The sequence below is a fragment of the Hypanus sabinus genome, chromosome 1 (assembly GCF_030144855.1).
Source record: "Hypanus sabinus isolate sHypSab1 chromosome 1, sHypSab1.hap1, whole genome shotgun sequence".
Lineage (NCBI taxonomy): Eukaryota > Metazoa > Chordata > Chondrichthyes > Myliobatiformes > Dasyatidae > Hypanus > Hypanus sabinus.
Window position 1 is genome coordinate 201,661,147 of NC_082706.1, and position 27,369 is coordinate 201,688,515.

The window sequence follows — 27,369 nt, forward strand, 5'->3', positions numbered from 1 at the left end:
CAAAGATGTACCGGTTGGTAGGTTAATAGTCATTGTAAATTATCCCATGACTGGGCTCGGATGAAATCGGGAGATTGCTGGGCAGTATGGCTCGAAAGGCCGGAAGTGTCTATTCCACACTAAATAAATAAATGATGTGTTGTAACTTTTGTTTTTTAAACTTCAGTAATGGCTGTAATGTGCAAGATATTGAGGAAAACAAGACGGACACATCAAAACCTTCATTAAACCCTCTGCTAGAAAGTGTAAGCAAGTCAGAACTATTCTATTTCAGCCCTTCAATGTGATTGGTTAATTGTGGTCAAATGGCTGATTGTCTCTGTATGTCTCAGAACAGGTGCTGCACAGCTCTGCATTTGGTATCTAGCAAACCCTCGTGCCGTTAGCTTGGCAAAGTCCAAACAGTTCCATCAGGAAGGATCTGTATTTTCAAAACTTTCAGAACTTCATCTGTTCCTTTTGTGCATGAGGTGAGTAAGATCTTAAAACTGAAATCTGAGTTTGTGTTTAACTAGGGGTGAGTGATTTGGGTGAACAGCCGTATATAGTGAGACTATTACATGGTGCCTGAAGGGAGTACAAGTCTGATCTCTGGAAACTTTACAGTAATATTATCCAAGGTCTGTAGCAAAGATTGAAAGCAAGTGTCGATGTGTAAGTACCAGTTATATCTCGGCTAATAATCTGCAGACTGGTTTGTACATATGTCAGCTGCAACTGATTACTTGAATAGACTCCAAAACTGAAGCAATTAAAGCTAAATTCACCTGATCACTGTGCGTTTTGAACTTGTTAATTCTGGCTAAATACATTAAGTTGTTGATCCATGTGAGCTGGTAAAACTGAAGCCTGGAAAATAAGTCTAAAGGTAATAATAATAATCACGTCTGACTGACTGTCATTTCTGCCGGCAAGCACTGTTGTTGATTTCCCAGAAATGTCCATATCCACGATAAAACATTGTTGTTTGGGAAGGTTCAAGTTCAAGCCGATTGTCATTCAACCGTACGCATGCATACGGCCACACAAAACAACGCTTCCACAGACTACACGGTACATATAATGCACAAACACAACACATGAAGTAATATTACCACAAATAGATTAGCAAGTAATAAGGTGCATTTATGACACAAGTTAAAAAGTTAAGCATAATGCCACTGGTGCTTCCTGTGTGATGAGACCTGGGTGGTGGCAGGGGGTTCAATAGACCTTGTTATATGAAGGAAGTGAAATCACATTGTATGTTGGTGTACAATTCATTCCTGTGCTGGAGAGAATCCTTAGATTTTTGAATATTAATGTGGAAAATAGAGTCTAGTACAGGGGTTCTCAACTTTTTTTTCTGCCATGGGGCCTTGATGTTAGAGGGGTCCGTAGACCCCAGGCTGAGAACCCCTGGTCTAGTAGATTCTTTCAGGTTTCATTTAGATTTCTTTTTGCTATGAGTTGTTTTACTTAGGGATAAAAAGGTGTAGGATGCGATAAGAGTATATTACCTGCATTTTCTCTGATCAGTTGTTCTAGTTGGTCTTTTCCTGTGAACGTCTGCAAGAAAATGAATCTTGAGACAATAGATGCAACATATACATATTTTACACACTTTATTAGGTACCTAAAATGTGGTCACTGAGTGTCTATGTTTGTGACCTCCTGCTCTGTAGCCCACCCACTTTAAGGTTCAATTTGTTGTGCATTCAGAAATGCTGTTCCGCACAGCACTGTTGTACCATGTTTATTTCAGTTACTATCACCTTCCTGGCAGCTTCAGCCAGCCTGGCAACTCTCCTCTGACCTCTCTCATTAACAAGTCATTTTCACCCACAGAGCTGCTGCTCGCTAGATGTTTCCTGTTTCTTGAACCATTCTCTGTGAACTCTACAGACAGTTGTGCGTGAAAATCCCAGGGGATCAGCAGTTTCTGAGATACTCAAACCAGCCTGTCTGGCACCAACAATCATTCCACAGTCAAAGTCACTTGGATCAGATTACTTCCAGATTCTGATGTTTGGTCAGAACTGCAACTGAATTTCTTGACCATGTCTGCATGTATTGAGTTGCTGCCACATGATTGGCTGATTAGATATTTGCATTAATAAGCAGGTGTACAGATGCACCTAATAAAGTGGCCTCTGAGTGTATGAATATCACGGATAAAGTTGATCCTTGATCCTTTAATGATCAATTCACTTTAATGTTTGAAATGATGAATCTAAATCTTAAATTTGTGGAGCGTTTTTGCTATTTGGCCCCAGCTTCAGTTTAGAAAATACTTTTGGCAATTTTATTCTAGAGAGTTATAGTTCAGGGTAGTATTAATAAATATAAAGCACTAAATATCAACAACTGGTTTGAAGATTATGTATATTTTCTGAACCTTGTAATTTATTTGCATTAAAGAAGTAATCCTGTACTAATCCAATTTGTGAAGGGATTATTGACTCTAAGATTAAGAGTTAAAAACTGTTATTTAATAATAAAAAAGCTTCAGTTCCTTCCTCAACCCCACTGAGCAAGTGGGAACTGGTATGCCCAGAAGCTGTTGTGTTATTAATAGAAACCGTCTTCGATAATTGGAATATGCCAGGCTCGAGTTTTAAGCAACAGCTGTCTTATCCATGATTTTCATTGTTGAAAATCCAGTCAAGAGCTCAGCAGGCACCGTTTTTCCCTTTGAGAACAAAATCATTATTTCCGAACAGTTCGAACACAGAACATGGAACTTCACAGCTCAATACTGGCCCTTCGACCCGTGATGTTCTGCCAACCTTTTGATGTACTCTAAGATAAATTTCACCCTTCTCTCTTTTAAAGCACGTTGTTTTAAAGACCGAGATTAGCTTTATTTAGATCACCTGGACAATACAAATACCTATGCTATTTATTGACTACAGCTCAGTGTTTAACACCATCGTTCCTACAGTTCTTATCAAAAAGCTACAGAACCTGAGCCTCTGTACCTCCCTCTGCAACTGGATCCTCGACTTCCTCACTAAAAGATCACAGTCCGTGAGGATTGGAAATAACATCTGCACCTCGGTGACAATCAACACTGACGCACCTCAGGAATGTGTGCTTAGCCCACTGCTCTACTCTCTCTACACCCATGACTACGTGGCTAGGCACAGCTCAAATGTCATCTATAAATTTACTGATGATATGACTATTGTTGGAAGAATCTCAGATAGTGACAAAAGAGTGCATAGGAGTAAGATGTGCTTGCTAGTTGCTTGATGTCACAGCAACAAATTTGCATTCAAATACAGTAAGACCAAAGTACTGGTTGTGGATTTCAGAAAGGTTAAGAGGAGGGGAACACACACCAGTCCTCAAGGGATCAGAAGTGGAAAGAGTGAGTACTTTCAAGTTCCTGGGTGTCAATATCTCTGAGGATCTAACCTGGATGCAATATATCGATACAGCTATAAAGAAGACACAACTCTTTATTAGGAGTTTGAGGAGATTTGGTATGTCAGCAAAGACTCTTGCAAGTCTCTACAGATGTACGGTGGAGAGCATTTCTAACTGGCTGTATCACCATCTGGTATGGGGATGCCGCACAGGACTGAGATGAGCTGCAGAGAGTTATAAGCTTAGTCAGTTCCATCATGGGCACTAGCCTCCATAGTATCCAGGACATCTTCACAGAGTGATGTCTCAAAAAGGTGGCATCTACCGTTTAGGACCCGCACCATCCAAGACATTTCCTTCTCTCACTGCTGCCATTAGGAAGGAGGTAGAGGAGCATGAAGACATACACTCAATGATTCAGGAACCCATCTATTTAATCCTAGCCTAAACATAGGACAATTTACAATCACCAACTAACCCACTGATCTGTCTGTCTTTGGACTGCGGGAGGAAGCTGCAGCTCCCAGAAGAAACTGACATGGTCCCAGAAAGAATGTACAAACTCCTTACAGACAATGGTGGGAATTGAACCTAGGTCACTGGTACTGTACAACACTGTGCTAACCACTATGCTACCGTGTTGCCCCAGACTGTAACTGTTCACTCTTCATTTCCCTCCATAGCTGCTGCCTGATCTGCTGGGTCCCTCCAGTATTTTGTGTGTTCCAATATTGTACTGTGTATGGTGCCCATAAAAAGTATTCATCCCCTTGAAAGTTTTTGTTTTATTGCTTTAAAACATTGAATCACAGTGGATTTAATTTGGATCTTTTCAAAGCGAAAAGATCTCTACAAAGTGATCTAAATTGATTACAAATATAAAAGACAAAATAATTGATTGCATAAGTATTCACTCCCTTCAAGTCAGTATTTAGTAGATGCACCTTTGGCAGCAATTACAGCCTTGAGTCTGTGTGGATAGGTCTCCATCAGCTTTGCGCATCTGGACAATGCAACTTTTCCCCATTCTCCTTTACAAAACTGCTCAAGCACTGTCAGATTGCATGGGGATCATCAGTGAACAGATCTTCTCAAAACCAGTCATCTCTGACTTGGCCACTCCCGGACATTAACTTTGCTGTTTTTATGCCATTCTTGTGTAGCTTTGGCTTTATGCCTGGGGTCATTGTCTTACTGGAAAACAAATCTTCTCCTAAATCACAGTTCTCTTGCAGACTGCATCAGGGTTTCCCCCTGGATTTCCCTATATTTTACTGCATTCTTTTTACCCTCTACCTTCACACACCTTCCAGGGCCTGTTGCAGTGAAGCATGTCTTCAGCATGATGCAGCCAGCACCATGCGTCATGGTAGGGCTGGTGTGTTTTTCATAATGTGCCATACATAGTGTTCAGCCTGATGGACTAAAAGCTCAATTTTGTTTTCACTAGACAACAGAACTTACTTCCAGCTGACTTTAGACTCTCCCACATGCGTTCTGGCAAACTCTACCGAAGGTTTCATGTGAGTTTTTTTTCTACAGTGGCTTTCTCTTTGCCACTCTCTGATAAAGCTGTGTCTAGTGCAGCACCTGGGGAACAGCTCCCATTCCCCAGAGAGACCACTCCCTCCGTCCATCCACATTCCCCAGAGAGACCACTCCCTCCGTCCAGACACTAGCTCCCGATACTGACCACTCCCTCTGTCCGGCCACTCACCCCCATACTGACCACTCCCTCTGTCCAGACACTCGCTCCCAATACTGACCACTCACTCTGTCCGGCCACTCATTCCCATACTGACCACTCACTCTGTCCGGCCACTCACCCCCATACTGACCACTCCCTCTGTCCAGCCACTCACCCCCATACTGATCACTCCCTCTGTCCAAACACTCACCCCCATACTGACCACTCCCTCTGTACAGCCACTCACCCCCATACTGACCACTCCCTCTGTCCAGCCACTCACCCCCATACTGACCACTCCCTCTGTCCAAACACTCACCCCCATACTGACCACTCCCTCTGTCCAGCCACTCACCCCCATACTGACCACTCCCTCTGTCCAGCCACTCACCCCCATACTGACCACTCCCTCTGTCCAGCCACTCACCCCCATACTGACCACTCCCTCTGTCCAGCCACTCACCCCCATACTGACCACTCCTTCTGTCCAAACACTCACCCCCATACTGACCACTCCCTCTGTCCAGCCACTCACCCCCATACTGACCACTCCCTCTGTCCAAACACTCACCCCCATACTGACCACTCCCTCTGTCCAGCCACTCACCCCCATACTGACCACTCCCTCTGTCCAAACACTCACCCCCATACTGACCACTCCCTCTGTCCAAACACTCACACCCATACTGACCACTCCCTCTGTCCAGCCACTCACCCCCATACTGACCACTCCCTCTGTCCAGCCACTCACCCCCATACTGACCACTCCCTCTGTCCAAACACTCACCCCCATACTGACCACTCCCTCTGTCCAGCCACTCACCCCCATACTGACCACTCCCTCTGTCCAAACACTCACCCCCATACTGACCACTCCCTCTGTCCAGCCACTCACCCCCATACTGACCACTCCCTCTGTCCAAACACTCACCCCCATACTGACCACTCCCTCTGTCCAGCCACTCACCCCCATACTGACCACTCCCTCTGTCCAGCCACTCACCCCCATACTGACCACTCCCTCTGTTCGGCCACTCATTCCCCATACTGACCACTCCCTCTGTCCAAACACTTGCTCCCCATACTGACCACTCCCTCTGTTCGGCCACTCATTCCCCATACTGACCACTCCCTCTGTCCAAACACTTGCTCCCCATACTGACCACTTTCTAGCTGGGAAAAAAAATGCTCCTCAGGTTCTTAATAACTCTTTCGCCTCTCACCTTTTATCGATCATTATCAGCATCGTCATCAGATGCCATGTTGTACATCGTGGACAATCATATTTTTTGTTCTTTTTTTTTATTGCTCTCTTTTTGCACCTCTCATTAAATTTATTTTATATATGTTTCTAATAGTAATTTATATTTTAAAGTTATTTATTGCAATGTACAGCTGCTGCAAAACAAAATATTTCACAATATGGTTGGTTGGCAGCTGTCTGTCTCAAAGGGCAATGGGTGACGATGATCATCACAAGCCTAGTTCAAAGGTATAGAGATCCTGAGATGCCCAGTCATCAAGATTCCCTCTCGGCCTCACCAGTGTAGTCCAAAGGAAAGCTTATGAAGCAATACGTTTGCCACCAGCTTGACTGCTGGAGCTGCCAGAAGAATGTTCATAGAAAAACTACAGCACAATACAGGCCCTTCAGCCTGCAAAGTTGTGCCAAACATGTCCCCACCTCAGAAATTACTAGGCTTACCTAAAGCCCTCTATTTTTCTAAGCTCCATGTATCTATCTAAAAGCCTCTTAAAAGACCCTATCGTATCCGCCTCCACCGCCGTTGCTGGCAGCCCATTCCACACACTCAACACTCTCTGAGTTAAAAAAAAACTCACCCCTGATATCTCCTCTGTACCTACTCCCCAGCACCTTAAACCTGTGTCCTCTTGTGGCAGCCATTTCAGCCCTGGGGAAATGATGTCTAGCCACTTTAGGGACTCCACTCTGGATTTGCTGTCTTGGTCTACTCGCGTAGCCTTTGGCTCTCCTGAGCTGCCCACAAGGCACGTATATGCCAGTGATATTCAAACTGATTTTGATTCTGATATACCATAGCCATCTGTGGCAATCAACTCTGCAGATTTACCACCCACTGGCTGAAGAAATGCCTCCTCATCTCTTGTCCCAAAGGGACATCCCCCTACTCTGAGGCTGTGTCCTCTGGTCCTAGACTTCCCCACTATAGGAAACATTCTCTGCACATCTACTCTATTTAAGAATTTCAATATTTGGTTTGTTTCAATAAGGTCCCCCATTGTTCTTCTAAACTCCAGTGGGTAAAGGCTCCGAGTCATGAAATGCTCCCCCCTTGTATTAACACCTTAAATTCCGGGATCATTCTCGTCAACCTTTTCTGGACCTTCTCCAACTCCAGAATATCTTTTCTTAGATGACGATGATGATCATTGTATAACATGGGTGATCATGGTCTTTGAACATGATTGTTCTTGGCAAATTTTTCTCCAGAAGTGGTTTGCTACTGGCTTCTTCTGGCCGGAGTCTTTACAAGACAGTTGACCCCAGCCACCCAAAGACCTAATCCCTTTTGTTTTGATTCCCCAACCCTCAGAAAAAGGCTGTGTGCATTCATCTGTTTATGCCCTTCATAATTTTAGACACCCTTGTAAGATCTTGCCTCGTTCTCCTTTGGTCCTGTCAAAAAGGTCCCAACCTGCTCAACCTCCCTCCATATATCAGTTCCTCACATCCCAATGACATCCATGTGAATCTCCACAGTATTATTTCCAGTTTAATGACATCTTTCCTATTGTAGGGTGACTGAAACTGAACAGATTCCTTTTAACCTTTCTCCCTCTGAACTTAAATATTTGTCCTCTAGTTCTTGGAATTTTAATCTGGAGAAAAGAAAGATTTAGATTCAAATTCATTTGTCACATGTACATTGAAACATAAAGGTGGCGGGGTAGAGATACGTCTCTACCAAAGGATGTAAGGTGCTCCTTCCCTCCGCTAGCCTGTAAGTCATCCCTGGGCAAGGGGTAGCATCTCCCAATCAGGGTCCTGTGAAGCCTTGGGAGCTGGTGGTGGATGGTCGTACGAGCAGCTGGTGCATATCACAAGTCCTGCTTAAATGACCATTGACACCAGGCAGACAATCTCTGAAGAGTATTGACAATGGCTGGTGTCACTCCATCTTGTAAAGACACTGCCCAGAAGAAGGCAATGGTAAACCACTTTTGTAGAAAAATTTGCCCAGACAAACAAGACCATGATGGCCAATGTCATACAACACAGTACAAAATGACATCGAAAGATACAGTGAAGTACATTGTTGCATCAACAATCAACACAACCTAAGGATATCTGGAGGGGCAGCCACACATCATGGTACCAACATAACATATCTGGTAGGTCAACACAGAGCACGACACGGTAGCATAGAGGTTAGCACGACACTATTACAGCTTGGACTTCGGAGTTCAGAGTTCAGTTCCGACTTCCTTCCCATGTCTGTGTGTGTGGGTTTCCTCCGGGTGCTCTCATTTCCTCCCACAATCCAAAGAGTACCATTTAGAAGGTTAATTGGTCATTATAAATTGTCCTGTGGTTTGGCTGGGGTTAATTTGGTGGGTTGCTAGGTGGCATGGCTCAAAGGACTGGAATGGACTGATCTGCGCTGTATCTCTAGATAAAATAAAAATAACAAGCAACAAAGCTATAACAGGAAAACAAACCCCGATCTTCCTTTCCCACCACCCTCCCACCCCCACAACCAGAACCAGACAGCCTCCAACTCCAGTTCAGGCCTCTGGACCTTCAGCCATTGGGTTTTGACTTCCAGACTTCCGATTGACCTTCGGACTCTGACCCTCAGTATTGACTCCCGACTAGGTGATGACCGGACCCTGAACTGCAGGCCACGACCTTACTCTCCCCATTTCTCTCATGATCTAATAAACCATCAGGTATCCTGTCAGCCTTGGATGTTCCAAAGAATACAACCTAACATTTTTCCAATCTCCCCTTATTAGCTTATGCCCTCTAATCCAGGCAGCATCCTGGTAATTTTCTTCTCCACCCTCTCCAAAGCGTCATTCCTGTAAGGAGACGACCAGAATTGCAAACTATACTCCAAGTGAAATCTTATATAGCTGCAACATTTCTTCCTGACTCTTGGACTCATTCCCCTGACCATTGAAGCAAAGCGTGCCATATGCCTTCTTCACCATCCTGTCCATGCATTGTCCGGCCCTCGTGCCTCCTGTTCACATGGATATCTGGCACTGGGACCCAGCAAGGTGGGCCATCCAAACGTCCTTTGACACCCGTCCATGCCACAGCCACAACCGGAGTTCACACTCAGCAGTGGATGCCTACAACCTCGCCGTGACCAACCATCTCCCAAAAGCTTGAAAGTCAAAGCCCAAAGTTAGATAGTCTGCAAGTTGAGACCTGATATGTCTGTGGGTCTACAAATCTGGGCCAGAGATTGGTGATTGGAGGTTGGAGCCCAAGAAGCCTGCCCAGGGGTTGGAGGCCTGTCTGTGTGTCTGAGTGCATAGCTGTATAGGTGGGAGGGAGGAAGGGGGCTTGTTTTGCTGCTGTGGTGTTGATGTTGAGATTGCTTGTGTTGACTTTGTGGGCATGTACTTGCAAAAGTCTTAGGCACATATATACGCCTAGGATGCCTAAGAACTTTGCACAGTAATGTAGTAATTTATTGTATTGCACTATACTGCTGCCACAAATTAAAACTGATTTCATGACATACGTGAGTGATGATAAACCTGATTCTGATATGGGTCTCTGTTGTGGACTGAGAGTGGGAAGGGGGCAGGGAGAAGGGAATCATGATTGGAAAAAGGGGAAGGGAGAGGGGAGGGAGTGGGAAGCACCAGAGGGACATTCTGTAATGATCAATAAACCCTTTTTTTTGGAATCAAATGACCTTGCCTGGTGCCTCAGGGCTGGGTGTGTCTGCACTCACCCCACCCCTGACATTCCTTCCCTGCCATCTGTCACACACCTCTCCCTGGGGCTCCACCCTCGCTGTTTCCAACAACTTTTGCTTTAGACAGGTTTACAAACTCAAACTCCGCTTCCCATTGGCAAACACAGTGCTTTGAAAACATCGTGGGCAGTTAGTCTATATATGCTGTACATATGTGCCTAAGACTGTAGGTTGGTGCCAGAACGCATGGCAACATTTGTAGGCTGATCCCAGCATATCCTTGAGTTGTGTTGGTTGTTAATGCAAATGGCGTACATGGGCGAATTGCCCTCTGCTCTGCTCATGCTGATCGATGCAGTGTGGATTGAGATGGAAGTGACTGGAATACCTTCACCATTATTTCATGAGCAGTTCAGGGTCTAGTTGCAACATGGCTTCTTGTACTCAGTGCCCGGACCACCGAAGGCAAGTGTGCCATCTGCCTTCTTCACTGCCCCACCTATCTGACCCTCGTACATCCAATTCCAGGCCCTTCAGCCCACAGTGTTGTACTGACTTTTCAACTAACTCTAAGATCAAATTAACCCTTCCCTCCTATATAGTCTTCCATTCTTCTATCACCCATGTGCCTATCTAAGAGTTTCTTAAGTGTCCCTAATGTATCTGCATTATCTTTTTTGCATTGGTGTGTTTCTAATTTGGATTCGGGAAGCTGCCCACTGCAGTTTATCATTTAAGTGTTAATTTCTCTAAACAACGGTATATTTGTGTTCTGCCTTCACCTGCAACCATATAACCATATAACAATCACAGCACGGAAACAGGCCATCTCGGCACTCCTAGTCCGTGCCGAACTCTTAATCTCACCTAGTCCCACCTACCCACACTCAGCCCATAACCCTCCACTCCTTTCCTGTCCATATACCTATCCAATTTTGCCTTAAATGACACAACTGAACTGGCCTCTAATACTTCTACAGGAAGCTCATTCCACATAGCTATCACTCTCTGAGTAAAGAAATACCCCCTCGTGTTTCCCTTAAACTTCTGCCCCCTAAGTCTCAAATCATGTCCTCTCGTTTGAATCTCCCCTACTCTCAATGGATCAGCCTATTCACGTCAACTCTATAGAGAGTCAACTCTATAGATGCAACAGAGAATAAATTTACCCATCTCCTTCCCCCATGGTGCATTCTCTTGTCCAATCAGATTCCTTCTTCTTCAGCACTTTACTTCTTCCACCTATCACCTCTGAGCATTTGACTTCACCGCTTCTCTCCCACCTGCCTAGCTTTTCCCCTCACCTGGCTTCACCAATCACCTTCCAGCTTGTACTCTGTCCCCTCCTCCACTTCTGCTCATTCTGGCTTCTTGCTCCTTTCCTTTCCAGGCCTGATTTAATTTATTCCGTTTATTCAGATACAGCACGAAACAGCCCCTTCCAGGCCAATAAGTCCCAGCAACCCACCTATATTTAACTACAAGTGGGACTTTCCAGTGGCCAAACGTATTAATTCCCAGTCCCATTCCCTTTCTGAAGTCTCGATCCATGGCCTCCTCCTGCTAAAATGAGGCCACCCCAGGGGAGGAGTAACACTTCATATTCTGTCTGGGTAGCCTACAACCTGATGGCATGAATATCGATTTCTTCTTCAGCTGAACAAACCCCCCCCCCCCCCCCACATTCCTCACTCTGACTTTTTTACTTCTTCTTACCTGCCTATCATTCCCACTCCCCCCTGGGTCCCTTCCCCCTTCCTTTTCTCCCATAGTCCACTCTCCCTTCCTATCAGACTCCTTCTTCTCCAGCCCTTGGCTTTCCCCGCCCCGGCTTCACCCCTCACCTTCCAGCCAGCTTCCCTCTGTCTTCTCATTCGGGCATCTCGCCCCTTCCTTTCCAGTCCTGAAGAAGGGTCTCGGCCATTTGCTCTTTTCCGTAGGTGCTGCCTGACCTGCCAAGTTCCTCCAGCATTTTGTATGTGTTGCTTTGGATTTCCAGCACCTGCAGATTTCCCTTAGCCTAGTCACAGGACAATTTACAATGACCAATTAACCTACTAAGTAATACATCTTGGGACTTTAGGTGGAAACTGGAGCACCAGAGTAGACTTACACAGTCACTGGGGTAATGTGCAAACTCCTTACACAGACAGCATCAGAACTGAACTCCAACTGCAGGATGTCCTGAGGTGTAATAGCGTTGTGTTATCGCTATGCTACCATGGCCTGAAATGTCATCTCTTTATCCTTCTCCATAGATGCTGCTTGACCTGCTGGCTTTCTCCAGTATTTTGTGTGTGTTGCTCCAGATTTCCAGCATCTGCAGAATCTCTAGTGTTGCAGAGAATAAATTTACCTGGATTCTTGGGGAGGCACAAAGCAGACCACAATGATTAGGATGGGAGTGCGGCTGCAGGTAGAAGGGTTCAGTCACCGCAGAGATTGTGCAACTCAAATTAGCAGAACTCTTGCTGACTCAGTGTGCAGAACCTTGTTATACACTTCTGAAATCCGAGGCCAGGTTTAAAGGTCGTCTGTGGATGCCGTGATGTCCCAGATCAGTGGGACCCAGGACCAGATGTCCATGGGAGGCACGAGGGCTGGACAGCGCTGGGCAGGATGGTGAAGATGACACATGACCCACTTGGCCTCTTTGGACAGGGCAATGAATACAAGGGTCAGCAAGTCACATTGCATTAGGGTCAGAGCACATGTTAAAACTCTGCTTGCCCAGTTACAGGAAGGACATTGAGGATTTGGAGAGGGCTCAGAAGAAATTTACCAGGATACTGCCTGGCACATATCCCTGCATGAGTCAGAAAGGCTCTAAGCTGCTCCCTCACCTCCTCCCTCCTCCCTCTCCTCTATGCTGGGCCCCAGACAGTCCTTCCAGGTGAGGCAGCAACTCACCTGTCAACCTGTTTGGGTTATCTGACCCCTATGTTCTGGTATCTGAGTTCGGACTGACCCATGTGGTCTGGTACCCTCCTCTACATTGGTGAGTCCTGAAGTAAATTGCAGGGGCTGTTTAGTTGAGTACTTCTGCTCCATCGGCAAAAGCTGAGATTTCCCGGTGGCTAAACATTTCAATTCCAATTCCCTTTCCTGTTTCAACATGTCAGTCCACTGCCTCCTCTTGTGTCATGATGAGGCCACTCTCAGGGTGGAGGAGTAACACTTCATATTCCATCTTGGTAGCCTCCAAACTATTGGCATCAACATCGATTTCTCCTTTGGTAGTTTTTTCCCCCTCCTCTTTCCACCTCTTCTATTCCCCGCTCTGGCCTTTGACCTTTTCTTCTCACCTCCCTCATGCCCCTCTTCTTTCCCTTTCTCCTATTGTCCACTCTCCTCTCCTATCAGATTCTTTCAGCTTTCCCACCCACCTCTCTATGAATACGTAGTTTCCTCCATGTGTTCCGGTTTCCTCCCACAGTCCAAATATGTATCGGTTAAGTAGGTTAATTATTTACTTACTGTCCGTTACACCACTGGCGTTTAGAGCAGAAATGAAGGTCCTCCATCTCTGCCAGTGTTCAAGCTTCCTTCAGTTTGTTAGTAGCTTCCCCTCGATTTTCATTACTGTCAGTCATATAAGTCCTGGGTGGAAATTCAGGAATACAATCGCACTCAGATCTAAAAGAATTCTTCACTGCTGTTTCCGTAGCAGTTTTATTTGATCAGTCAGGGTTGTTAGCCCTGAGCTGAACCCCCGAACCTGGAGGACCGGTGGACCTCTCTTGGTCTGGCCTCTACCCTTTGACCTGTACCAAGAGCCAAAGCACAAGGCCCTGACTCCAGCCAACATAGCTCTCTGGGTCATTAAGCCTCCAAAGCTCATCACAAGGTTGTGGTCCTGTTGGGGGAAGTAGGTTAATTAGTCATTGTAAATTGTTCCACATGTAAAGAAAAATCATGTGTAGCAAGTTTGATTTAATTGGTTGGGGCATCGAGTAAAAATATTAAGACGTCATATTGTACTGTACAAGAAGTTGGAAAGATCCCATTTGAGGATGGCAGGCTCCTTATTCCCTAGAGCATAGGAAACTTCGGGGTTGTGGGTGACTTTATAGAGGAGTACAAGACCATGATTGGCATAGACAGGGTGAATGTGTACAGCCTTTTTCCAGGGAGGGAGAACCAAAAACTGGAAGGTGCTGCAGGGGGATGAGCTACACTGGAATGCAGCTGCAAAACGGATGCCGGATTGTGCTGACGTGGTGACAGGGAACGGCAGGCAAAGAAGTAGAGACTTAGAATGCAGCAGTGACAACACCAAGTTTCAGGAAGTTCACTAACTACGTTATAGTGTGCGCCCATTACTGAAATAAAAAATTGCATTTACTGCTGGACACGTGGATAATGACTTTATTCTCTCATCAGGACTTAATCTGTTACCTATTAAAGTCTTCCTCTAGCCACCATTCTGTCACCAAGATGTAGCTTTACTGGTAATCTTATCAACTGGGAATGTAAAGGCTGTACCGAATTCATGCTGAGGGAGATCAGCTTTGACTGGTCTTCTGGTCTGAACCAGTTTTTAATGAATCACCCATTATTTAGAACACCAAATCCATGTGACCTTTCAATTTGTTCCTACAGAGAGGAAAGCTTTAACAGGACCCTAAGGGAAAACATCTATACGCAGGTCATGGGCTGGTATGTACTCGTCGGGCCAGTGTATCACTCCTTGAATTTATAGGTGGTTTTCCTTGATGGATTCTTAAAAATAGAGAAGAGAGTACTTTCAAATGTCATGCAAATTTCATTACCCCCTCCATCTTTTGCTTTGCTTAAGAGACCATAAGACCACAATAAGGCAGAATTAGGCTACTCAGCCCACTGAATATGCTCCACCATTCCATCATGGTTGATTTATTTTTCTTCTTAACCCAATTCTCCTTCCATCCCCCTGTAGCTTTTGATGCACAATCTAATCAACAACCTATCAACCTTCACTTTACATAAACCCAATGACTCGGCTGCTACAGCCGTCTGTGGCAATGAATTCTACAGATTCACTACCCTCTGGCTTAAGAAATTCCTTCTCATTTTTGTTCTAAAGGGACATCCTTCTATTCAAAGCCTGTGTCTTCTGGTCCTACACTCTCCACTCTTGGAAACATCCTCTCCACATCCACTCTATCAAGGTCTTTCAATATTCAATTGGCTTCAATGAGATCCTCCCTCATTCTTCTAAGCTCCAGCAAGTGCAGGCCCAGACCATCAAATGCTCCTCAAGTATTAACCCTTTTATTCGTAGTGTCGTTTTCGTGAACCTCCTTTGGACCCTCTTCATTGTCAGCACATCTTTTCTTAGATAAGGGAACTGTAAGTGCTCTCAGTGCTCCAATTGCTGTCTGACCAAACCCTCAGCATTGCATCCTTGATTTTATACTATAGTCCTCTTGAAATTAAAACAAACATTGCATTTGTCTTCCTTACCACCAATTCCACCTACAAGTTAACCTTTAAGGAAGCCTTCACGAGAACTCACAAGTCCTTTTTCTTCCCATATAGAAAATATTCTTTGCTGTTATTCCTTCTACCAAAGTGCATGACCATACATTCCTCTACATTATATTCTTTCTGCCTCTCCTTTACCCATTCTCATAATCTGTCTGAGTCCTTCTCTAGACTCCCTGCTTCCTCAACACTACTTGCCCCTCTAACTGTGTTAAAATCACCCACAATCTTGCCAACAAAGCCATCGATTCTGTCATCCAAATCTCTGACATATTACTTGAAAAGAAGCGGTCCCAAAACCAACCAGAAAAGGTCCCCTTTATTCCCACACTTTGCCTCATGCCAGTCAGCTAATTTTCTCTCCATGTAATGCCACGGACCCTTACCTTGCTAAGCAGCCTCATGTACAACAGCTTGTCAAAGGACTTCGGAAATACAAATAAATAACATCTACTGACCCTCCTTTGTCTATCCTGCTTGTTATTTCCTCAAAGAATTCCAACAGATTTGTCATAGTGTATCGGAAAGATAGGTTACTAGGCAGAGGGGGTGGTGTGGCCCTGTGTATAAGAAATAATATTAAATCATTAGAAAGAGATGACATAGGATCAGAAGGTGTAGACTCTGTGGGTTGAGGGCAATGTCTTGATAATCATTGGGGATTTTAACATGAAAGTGGATTGGGAAAACCAGGCCAGTACTGGACCTCAAGAGAGAGAATTTGTAGAATGTCTAAGGGATGGCTTTTTAGAACAGGTAACAACCAATCCCCTAGTGAGCCCACTAGGGGATTGGCTGTGCTGGATTGGGTGTTGTGTAATGAACCAGAGGTGATTAGAAAGCTTAAGGTTAAAGAACCCTTAGGGAAAAGTGATCACAATATGATCAAGTTCTCTTTGAAATTTGAGAAGGAGAAACTAAATTCCAATGTGTCAGTATTTCAGTGGAATAAAGGAAATTACAATGGCATGAGAGAGGAACTGGCCAAAGTTCACTGGAAAGAGACACCAGCAGGAAGGACAGCAGAGCAGCAATGGCTGGAGTTTCTGCAAAAAATTAGGGAAGTTCAAGACAGATATATTCCAAATAAGAAGAAATTTTCAAAGAGAAGAAGGACATTACCATGGCTGACAAGTGAAGTCAAAGCCCAAGTAAAAGCAAAAGACAGGGCATACAAAGAAGCCAGAGCTAGTGGGAAGATAGAGGATCGGGAAGCTGTTAAAAACTTGCTGAAGGAACCAAAGAAGGTCTTTAGGAAGGAAAGGATGAATTATGAAAGGAAGCTGGCGACTAATATCAAATAAGATACTAAAAGCTTTTTATTAAGTATATAGAGGGTAAAAGAGAGTTGAGGGTAGATGTAGGACCAATAGAAAATGACACTGAAGGTACTGTAATGAGAGAGACAGTGATTGCAGAAGAACTGGATGCATATTTTGCATCAGTCTTCACAGTGGAAGACATCTGCAGTATACCTGAGATTCAAGATTGTCAGGGAAGTGAAGTATGTGCAGTGAAAATTTCAACTGAGAAGGTGCTCAGGAAGCTCAATAGTCTGAGAATGGATAATTCCCTGGACCTGATGGAATGCACCCTTGGGCTCTGAAGGATGTAGCTGGAGAATCTGCAGAAACATTAACAATGATCTTTCAGGAACACTGGACAACAAAGATTTTGCTTCCTGAATACTTTTAGGTGTATCTTATGAATTTTGGGCAACTGATCATGAAAATCACCATGAAATTTCCCTATCACGCACCATTTTTAATAAACTTACGTTTATTATTTCAGTTCATAATTCAAGTCAATTAAAATGTTGCCCTCAACGTAAGCTGGAAAGTTTCCTATCTTGTCCAGGCATGCTTAGGCGGCGCGGCTGCTGCAGGGCAGGACAGATTTTAGTAATAATTATTGGGTTCAAGTCTGTAAGGATGGAATTTGCTATCGCCTCATCTCGTCTGAATCCTTAGTGCCTAGGTGGCTCAATGGAAGACCACAAGGGTCTTCCATTTCTGCCGGTCTTTCTCTCTGTTGCTCGCTGTTACCCAGTTCATGCCTACTTCTTTCAGTTCTGCTTCCACAGATCTTTGCCATGTCATTCTGGGCCTGCCCCTCCTTCACTTTCCAGGTGGGGTCCATCTTAGTGCCTCTTTAGCTAGTTGATCATTTGGCATTCTCATTACATGGCCCAGCCATCTCCAGCGTCTTCTCCTCACAGAAACTGGGATTGATTCCATATAGCAAGATGGAAGCAAGTCTTGGAACATTCCAGCATCCAATATGGATAGTTTCTCTGGGTGAAAGAAGATTAACTCTCAGTCCGGAGATGTCCTGCTGGCTTTGATCTCCGTCCATCATAGTTTCTGTTCCCAGTTCTGCATCACTCCTCTCACAGGCATCAATAAATTTTCTTCTTGCGGTTTCTGTAGAGGTAAAGATTTTACAGGGTAGGGTTGCTGGCCCTACGCCCAACCCTCAACCCGGAGGACCAGGTGCTGTACTCATCTGACCCATTCACCTGGAACCTGCCAAGCAAAGTTTAACCTACCAGGGACTGAAGTCCCAGCTGGTGTAGCTTCCAGGATCATTAAGGCACACAAACCTCCCCACCACGATAAGGAATAGCACATGGGGAAGAAATTTGCTATCACCAGGCACAAAAATTTCTGCACGTACAACATGCTGGAGGAACTCAGCAGGTCGGGCAGCATCCGTGGAAATAAGCAGTCAATGTCTCGGCCCAAAATGTTGACTGCTCAGATGCTGCCCAACCTGCTGAGTTCCTCCAGCGTGTTGTATGTGTTGATTTGACCACAGCATCTGCAGGGTACTTGGTGTTTACAAAAATTTCTATGAAGGATTTTGATATTTGAGATAGCCGCTTCCCAGAATAACTGATGTCAAGATTAAGGGAAGCATTTTTGTTGGTCCACAAACCAAACAGGTCATCAATGACAGGCAATTTGAAGAATTTCTATTGGGACCAGAGAAAATCACATGGAAGGCATTCAAGGAAGTTGCTAAAATTTTCCTCAGCATTTACAGAGCACCGAAGTACATGCAGCTGGTTGAAAGCATGCTTCAAGCATATAAAACCATGAAATGCAACATGTCACTGAAGATTCATTTTCTGCATTCCCATTTAGACTTCTTCCTTGCAAATCTTGGTGCTGTTAGTGACAAGCATAGTGAGAGGTTTCACCAGGACATTGCAGACATGGAGGAAAGATACCAGGGCAACTGGAATCCATCAATTGTGGCAGATTATTGTTGGACACCTAAGCAACGAGCCTCAGACACTGAGTACAAATGAAAATCAGTAACAAAATACTTTTAACTTAGTTGAACTATTGCAAAGCATCAGCACCATTATGCAATTAAACAGATTATATTCAACAAAAGTTAATTTGTGGTTTCTCCAAATTCCTACGTGGTACAAGTAGTCTGAAATTATATTTGTGTTCATCTTCAAGCAGTCTATCATAAACTAAAAAATTCAGAGGAAGCAACACTTTAAAAAAAAATTGTTGTTCAGTGGAATCAATAGATTCTGGCATTGTACCAGAAGAATGGAGAATTGCAAATATTACTCCATTATTTAAGAAGGGTGTGAGGCAGCAGAAAGGAAACTATAGACTTGACATCAGTGGTTGGGAAGCTGTTGGAATCGATTGTTAAGGATGAGATTACGGAGTACCTGGAGGCACATGACAAGATAGGTCAAAGCCAGCATGGTTTCCTACAATTTTTTGAGGAAATTACAAGCAGGGTAGACAAAGGAGATGTAGTAGATGTGGTGTACTTGGATTTTCAGATGGCCTTTTACAAGGTGCCTCACATGAGGCTGCTTAGCAAGATAAGAGCCCATGGAATTACAGGGAAGTTACAGGATGGGTGGAGCATTGGCTGATCAGCAGAAAATAGAGAGTGGGAATAAAGGGATCCTATTCTGGATGGCTGCCGGTTACCAGTGGAGTTCCACAGGGGTCGGTGTTGGAACTGCTGCATTTTATGATGTATGTCAATGACTTGGACCATGGGATTAATGATTTTTTGGGTAAATTTGTGGATGATACAAAGACAGGTGAAGGAGAAGGTAGTGTTGAGGAAGTAGAGAGCCTGCAGAGAGACTTAGATAGTTTAGACGAATGGGCAAAGAAGTGGCAAATGAAATACAATGTTGGAAAGTGTATGATCATGCACTTTGGTAGAAGAAATAAACAGGCAGACTATTATTTAGATGGGGAGAGAATTCAAAATGCAGAGAGGCAAAGGAACTTGGGAGTCCTTGAGCAGGATACCCTAAAAGTTAAATCCCAGGATGAGTCGGTGGTGAAGAAGGCAAATGCAATGTTGGCATTCATTTCTAGAGAATATAGAATATAAGAGCAGGGATGTGATTTTGAAGCTCTACAAGGCACTCGTGAGACCACACCGAGTATTGTGTGCAGTTTTGGGCTTCTTGTTTTAGAAAGGATATACTGGCATTGGAGAGGGTTCAGAGAAGATTCAAGAGAATGATTCCAGGAATGAAAGGGTTACCGTATGAGGAACGTCTGGCAGCTCTTGCGCTGTATTCCCTGGAGTTCAGGAGATTGAGGGGGATCTCATAGAAACATCTTGAATGTTAAAAGGCCTGAACAGAATAGGTATGGTAAAGATATTTCCCATGATAGGGAAGTCTAGAATTAAAAGACACAACTTCAGGATTGAAGGACATACATTTAGAACAGAGATGTGGAGAAATTATTTTAGTCAGAGGGTGGTAAAATGAGCAGCTGTGGAGGTCAAGTTATTGGGTGTATTTAAGGCAGAGGTAGATAGGTTCTTAATTAGCCAGGGCATTAAAGGGTATAAGGAGAAGGCCAAGGAGTGGGGATGACTGAAGAATTGTATCAGCCATGATTGAGAGGCAGAGCAGACTCAATGGGCTGAATGGCCTACTTTTGCTCCTGTATCTTATGGTCTTATAGTCAGGTAAGATTTCTCTTTAAGGACTCCATGCTGACTTCAGCCTATTTTATCATTTGCTTCCAAGTACCTCAAAACCTCATCCTTAACAATGGACTCCAACATCTTCCCAGCCACTGAAGTCAGGCTAACAGGCCTATAATTTCTTGTCTTTTGCCTCTGTTCCTTCTTATAGATTGGAATGATATTTGCCAATTCCCCGTCCTCCAGAACTATTCCGGAATCTCGTGATTCCTAAAAGCTCATTACTAATGCCTCAACAATCTCATCACCTACCTCTTTCAGAACCTGGGGATGTTGTCCACCTGGTCCGGGTAAATTATCTACCTTTTGACCTTTTATCGTTTCAAGCACCTTCTCCTTGTTAATAGCATCTACACTCACTTCTGCCCCCTTATACTTTCGAGTTTTTGGCATTTGCTGGTATCTTGCACAGTGAAGACTGTTGCAATATATTAAGTTCGTCTGCTGTTTCTTTGTCCCCTATTTCTATTTCTACATCATCATTTTCCAGCAGTCCAATATCTATTTTTGCCTTTCTTTTAATCTTTATGCATCTGAAAATTTTTGGTACGCTCTTGTATATCATTGGTGAGCTTACCTACGTATTTCATGTTAGATTGAATTACCCTGGATATTTATGGGCGATTAAAATTCCACAATTTCCTGCAGTGGGCTTCTAAATACCTCTGCATGGTCTTCTGCTGCTGTAGCCCATCCAAAATCTGGCATGCTGTGCATTCAGAGATGCTCTTCTGCACAACGCTGTTGTGATGTGTGGACGTTTGACTTACTGTCAGCTTCCTGTCAGCTTGAAGCAGTTTGGATGTTCTCCTCTGACCTTTCTCATTAACAAGGCATTTTTACCAAGACAACTGCCGCTCACCGAATGTTTTTTTTTAGCACCATTCTCTGTAAACTCTAGAGACTGTTGTGCGTGAAAATCCCAGGAGGCCAGCAGTTTCTGAGACACTCAAACCACAGCATCTGGCATCAGCAATCATTCTATGGTCAGGCTTATTTAGATCACATTTCTTCCCATTCTGATGTTTGGTCTGAACAACAATTGAACCTTTTGACCTTGTCTTCATATTTTTATGCATTGAGTTGCTGCCACGTGATCGGCTGTTTGGATACAATATTGTGAGAAAGTCTTAGATATCTATATATATAAGGTGCCTTTTGCACAGTACTGCAGTAATTTTATGAATTTCACTGTACTGCTGCCGCAAAAAAACAACAAATTTCATGATATATGTGAATGATGATAAACCTGATTCTGACATGGGTCCTCTCTTGTGGACTGGGAGTGGGAAGGGGGCAAAGAGAGAGAAATTGTGGTAGGGAAAAGGGGAAGGGAGAGTGGAGGGAGCAGGGAGCACCAGAGAAAAGTCTGTAATGATCAATAAACTATTGTTTGGAATCAAATGATTTTGCCCAGTGTCTCAAACTGGGTGTGTCTGCACTTGCGCCAACCCCGGCCCCTGGCACTCCTTCTCTGCCACCTGTCCCACACCCCTCCCACGGCGTTCCACCCTCACCATTCCCAACCTCCTTTGCTCCTGCCAGATTTACAATTTCTGCTCTACGTTTACAACTACAGTACTGTGCAAAATTCTTAGACACCCTAGCCATATATATGTGCCTAAGACTTTTGCACAGTGCTGTATTTGCATTAATGAGCAAGTGTACACTATGAACTTTGAACTTTGTTAGGATGGGAAACAGGTTCAACCCCCGGACTATGAGTTGACTGAACTCCCTCCCACCACCAGGTCCCATCATGTGTGAAGCCCAGTAGTGTTTACTTGTTAACTTGTGTTATAAATACACCTTATTATTGGTTAATTTGTGCTAATATTACTTCATGTGTTGTGTGTAAATTATATGAACTGTGTTGTGCACCCTGGTCTGGAAGAATGTTGTTTTGTTTGCCAATATATATGTGTATAGTTGAATGAAAATAAACTCAAACTTGTACTATTGTACAACTTGTACTTGTTTCTACAATTAACTGTATATTTTCTCCTTTCATTTGACCTCCCAAAGTGCAAAACAACACACTTGCCTGGATGAGACTTCATTTGCCATTTATTTGTCCATATCTGTAAATGATCTATATTTTTCGATGGACCTTTATACTCTCCACAACTTACCAGTCTCAAAGTCATCCAGAAACTTGCTAATCCACCCACCTACATTTTCATCCAAATCATTGATAAACTGTATGTTACTGGTTTTGGAGAATAGAGGAGGTAACTATTTCCATTACAATACTTGTGAACTAGATTGATAACAATGCTTCTTCCACATCATAAGAATATACGTTCAGTGTCCACTTTATTAGGTACAGGGTGTACCTAATAAAGTGGCCACTGAGTGTATGTTAATTATGTGAATGAAGTGTTTCAAGACAGCTCCTAAACTCCTAAACTGTTGGGTTTGTGCCTCAGATTTAGTATTTTAGAGTTCCCAGAGTGAATTTTGGAAACTGCACAGGGTTTGAGGTCAGGTTAGGGTTCAGGAATAGAGATGAGGAGAGTGAAAGGTTAGGGGCGGTTAATATAGAGCTGGGGTAAGGAGCCATTTGTTTAATGTCATTTCCATTACACAAGTGTACAGGAGAGCAAAAGAAAAGTTACTCTGGAACTGATACAACATAAAAAGAAACACAATAAGATAAATAACACAATAATAATAACATACAAATAAATATAAATACATAGGATAGCTTATATACATAGATCGACTGCGTGCCCATAAAGTGACTCGAGTTATGACAGTGCCTGTACATAAGGAGACTGACAGGAAATGATTAAGTAGTACTGGTTGGGGGTATGTGGAAGAGTGGATTAGTGGGTGGAGATGTTGATTAGCCTTGAGGAGGAGGAGGAGATCTCTGTCAGTCAGAGTGGACCATGAAAATTGCGTCCCAGCTGTCTGAACACGCAAGCCTGGACAGTATAATATGGAGAGCAGGTTTCGCCACAAGACAGCGGAGGTTTAAGATCAGAGTTTTCCTTCTCCTGGGTGAGCTGCCAACCACGGCTGACAAACCCCATCTGCCCAAACCACCTGGTTTTAAAGCACCAGTAACCCACCTTTGCCCTTTCTGTCAGTAGAAACGGTTCAACCAGGCTTAGTAGCTAAGCCACATGTGAAGGCCAGGAACTGGACTTGGTTGTCAGAGGCTATTTGAGATACAAGCCATTGGGAACATTTAATAGGTAGTGGGAACTTGTACCACCCCATTAGCACCCCCAGCAATAACAGCCTTGAGGAACTTAAGGCCTAACTGCTTGGAGAAAGTAACTGTTTCCTTCTGTAATGCGTTCCTTGCCTGCAACAGAGGGGTGCGTGACCTACCTGAATGGCACACAATCAAGTTTTTAATTGTATCTTGGTGCAGTTGAAAATAATAGACAATAGGTGCAGAAGTAGACCATTCGGCCCTTCAAGCCTGCAACGCCATTCTGAGATCATGGCTGATCATCTACTATCAATACCCGGTTCCTGCCTTGTCCCCATATCCCTTGATTCCCCTATCCATCAGATACCTATCTAGCTCCTTCTTGAAAGCATCCAGAGAATTGGCCTCCACTACCTTCTGAGGCAGTGCATTCCAGACCCCCACAACTCTCTGGGAGAAGAAGATTTTCCTTAACTCTGTCCTAAATGACCTACCCCTTATTCTCAAACCATGCCCTCTGGTACTGGACTCCCAGCATCTGGAACATATTTCCTGCCTCTATCTTGTCCAATCCCTTAATAATCTTATATGTTGCAATCAGATCCCCTCTCAATCTCCTTAATTCCAGCGTGTACAAGCCCAGTCTCTCTAACCCTTCTGGGTAAGATAGTCCTGACATCCCAGGAATTAACCTTGTGAATCTACGCTGCACTTCCTCTACAGCCAGGATGTCCTTCCTTAACCCTGGAGACCAAAACTATACACAATACTCTAGGTGTGGTCTCACCAGGGCCCTGTACAAATGCAAAAGGATTTCCTTGCTCTTGTACTCAATTCCCTTTGTAATAAAGGCCAACATTCCATTAGCCTTCTTCACTGCCTGCTGCACTTGTTCATTCACCTTCAGTGACTGATGAACAAGGACTCCTAGATCTCTTTGTATTTCTCTCTAATCTAACTTTACACCGTTCAGGTAATAATCTGCCTTCCTATTCTTACTCCCAAAGTGGATTACTTCACACTTATTCACATTAGACGTCATCTGCCAAGTATCTGCCCACTCACCCCGCCTATCCAAGTCACCCTGAATTCTCCTAACATCCTCATCACATGTCACACTGCCACCCAGCTTAGTATCATCAGCAAACTTGCTGATGTTATTCTCAATGCCTTTATCTAAATCGTTGACGTAAATCGTAAAATAATGCCACAAATAGCAAGAGAAAATGGGGCCCCATGATCACGTAGCAGTTGGCAATACACTATTACAGCTTTCAATGGCAGGATGGAGACAAGACTCTACTGAAGGAGGTGTAAGGAGCTCCTTCTCTCTGCTTGTCTGCAGGTCACCCTTGGGCAAGGTGTAGCACCTTCTTATCCCCCCAATCAGGGTCACGTGAAGTCATGGGAGTAGGTGGTGGATGGTTTTCTGAGCAGCTGGTGCATATCACAAGTCCTGGTTATGTGACCACTGACACCAGGCAGACAATCTTCGAAGAGTATTGACAATGGCTGGGGTCACCTGTCTTATAAAGACTGACCAGACGAAGGCAATGGCAAACCAATTCTGTAGAAAAATTTACCAAGAACAATCCAAGTCATGGAAAGGCCATGATCGCCCATGTCATACAACATGGCACATAATGAACGAATGAATTACAGCTCAGGACATTGGAGTTTGGAATTTAATTCTGACACCGCCTATAAGAAGTCTGAATGCCATTTCTGTGAGTGTGTGGGTTTCTGCTCGGTGCTTTGGTTTCCTCCCAGAGTCTGAGGATAAACAGAAATACAATAAAATAAACTGAACCATTCTCTTCTATGAAGTAGATTTTAGAATTTTATTAGCATGCTTCCAGTTTAACGCCACTTAAATGATTCCTCCCTGATATGTACCTCAGATAAGGTTTCCTCAGCATGGAATGCTGCTTTCAATTTTCTGAAGGCCATGTGACATATTCATTATTGCAGAAGAACATAGTTCCTCATACAGAACCCACCAATCTCTGTGTATTGTTATTTGAACATGATAATGATGATGGCATCCTTCTGTCTCAAAGGACAATGGAAACGTCAAGCCTGGGCAGAAAGTATGGAGATCTTAGGATGCCTGGTCATCAAGATCCCCTTCTCCAGCTCACCAGTGTAGTCCAAAGGAAAGCTTGTGAAGCAATATGTTAGGCACCAGCTTGGCTGCAGGAGCTGCCAGAAGGATGTTCGGTGACATTCAGCCACCTCAGGGGCTCCACTCCAGATTTTCTGTCTGGGTTTACTCCCGTAGCCTTTGTCTCTCCTGAGGCTGCCCACCAGGCAGTGGGGCTATTTACCCATATCTGGTTCACGAGCACCAGGATGTGTACATGTGCAGGGGTCAGACCTCTCCCCGTCCTCTGTAGCTCAGCCTGAGTCTGAGAGGTGTTCAGTTTCCGTGTGTCGCCAGCGAGGAGGCACGACATGAGGCTTGCTGTTGGAGAGGCTATGTACTGGCAGGGAGAGACTTACACATTCAGCTCTCCTTTTCGCGAAGCTGCTAGCCAGCGGTGGAGGCTGAAAGTGCGAGCGAAAAGCACTACCTTCTTACAGTACTATACTAGACATGTCACAAAAACCATTTGGCACACTATTTGAACATAGAACTCAGAATACAATAGCACAGTAAAGGTCCTTTGGCCCACAATGAGCCGAAGCTCATCGATGTACTCTACGATCCATCTAATGCTCCCTTCCACATAGCCCTCCAGTTTTCTTTTATTCACATGCCTAGCTAAGAGTTTCTTAAATGTCCCTAATGTATCTGACTCTACCACTACCAAGGCACTCAGCACTCTGTGTAAAAAACCTACCTCTGACACCCCTGCTGTACTTTCCTCGAGGGCATATCCTCTTCTCGTTGCTACCATTAGGGAGCAGATACAGGAGCCAGAAGACAAACACTCAGCATTTTAGGAACAGCTTCTTCCCCTCCGCCATCAGAGTTCTGGATGGCCCATATGCCCACGAGCACTGCCTCAATACTTTGCTCTCCTTTTGTGCTCCTTACTTACACCACAAGATCATAAGACAATGGAGCAGATTTAGACCATTCAGCCCATCAAGTATGCTCCACCATTCCATTATGGCAGATTTATTATCCCTCTCAACCCCATTCTCCTGTCTTCTCCCCATAACCATTGGCTACCTGACTATTAAAGAATCTATCAACCTCCACCTTAAATATATTCAATGACTTGGCCTCCACAGCCACCACCAGCAATAAATTCCACAGAATCCCCACCCTCTGGCTAAATAAATTCCTCCTCATCTCAGTTCTAAATGAACGCCCCTCTATTTTGAGGCTGTGCCCTCTGGTTCTAGACTACCCACTATATTGTAGGACCATAAGTCATAGGAGTAGAATTAGGCCATTCAGCCCATCGAGTCTGCTCCACCATTCCATCATAGCTAATCCCAGATCCCACTGAACCCCATACACATGGGCATTCTTGACATCTCATTTGATGCCCTGACAAATCAGGAAACGATCAACTTCTGCTTTAAATATACCCATGGACTAGGCCTCCATCACAGACTGTGGCACAGCATTCCACAGATTCACTACTCTCTGGCTAAAAAAAAAATCCTCTTTTCCTCTGTTCTAAAAGGTCATGCCTCAGTTTTGAAGTTATGCCCTTTAGTTCTGGATATCCCCACTATAGGAAACATCCTCTCCACATCCACCCTCTTTAGCCCTTTCAACAGTCTTTGCATCAATCTTCACTGTGGAAGACAGTAGTAGTGTGCCAGAT

The 27,369-nt window shown here is 44.2% G+C and overlaps 1 protein-coding gene across 1 annotated transcript in view; it reads left to right on the plus strand.

Annotated features, from left to right (window-relative positions):
• The first annotated feature begins 356 nt into the window (after positions 1-356).
• arpp21 (cAMP-regulated phosphoprotein, 21) overlaps positions 357-27,369 on the plus strand; it is a 323,923-nt gene continuing 296,910 nt past the window's right edge. Inside the window, exon 1 of the mRNA XM_059984261.1 lies at positions 357-470. The gene's annotated coding sequence lies outside the window, so the exon portion shown is untranslated. The remainder of the gene's footprint in view (positions 471-27,369) is intronic.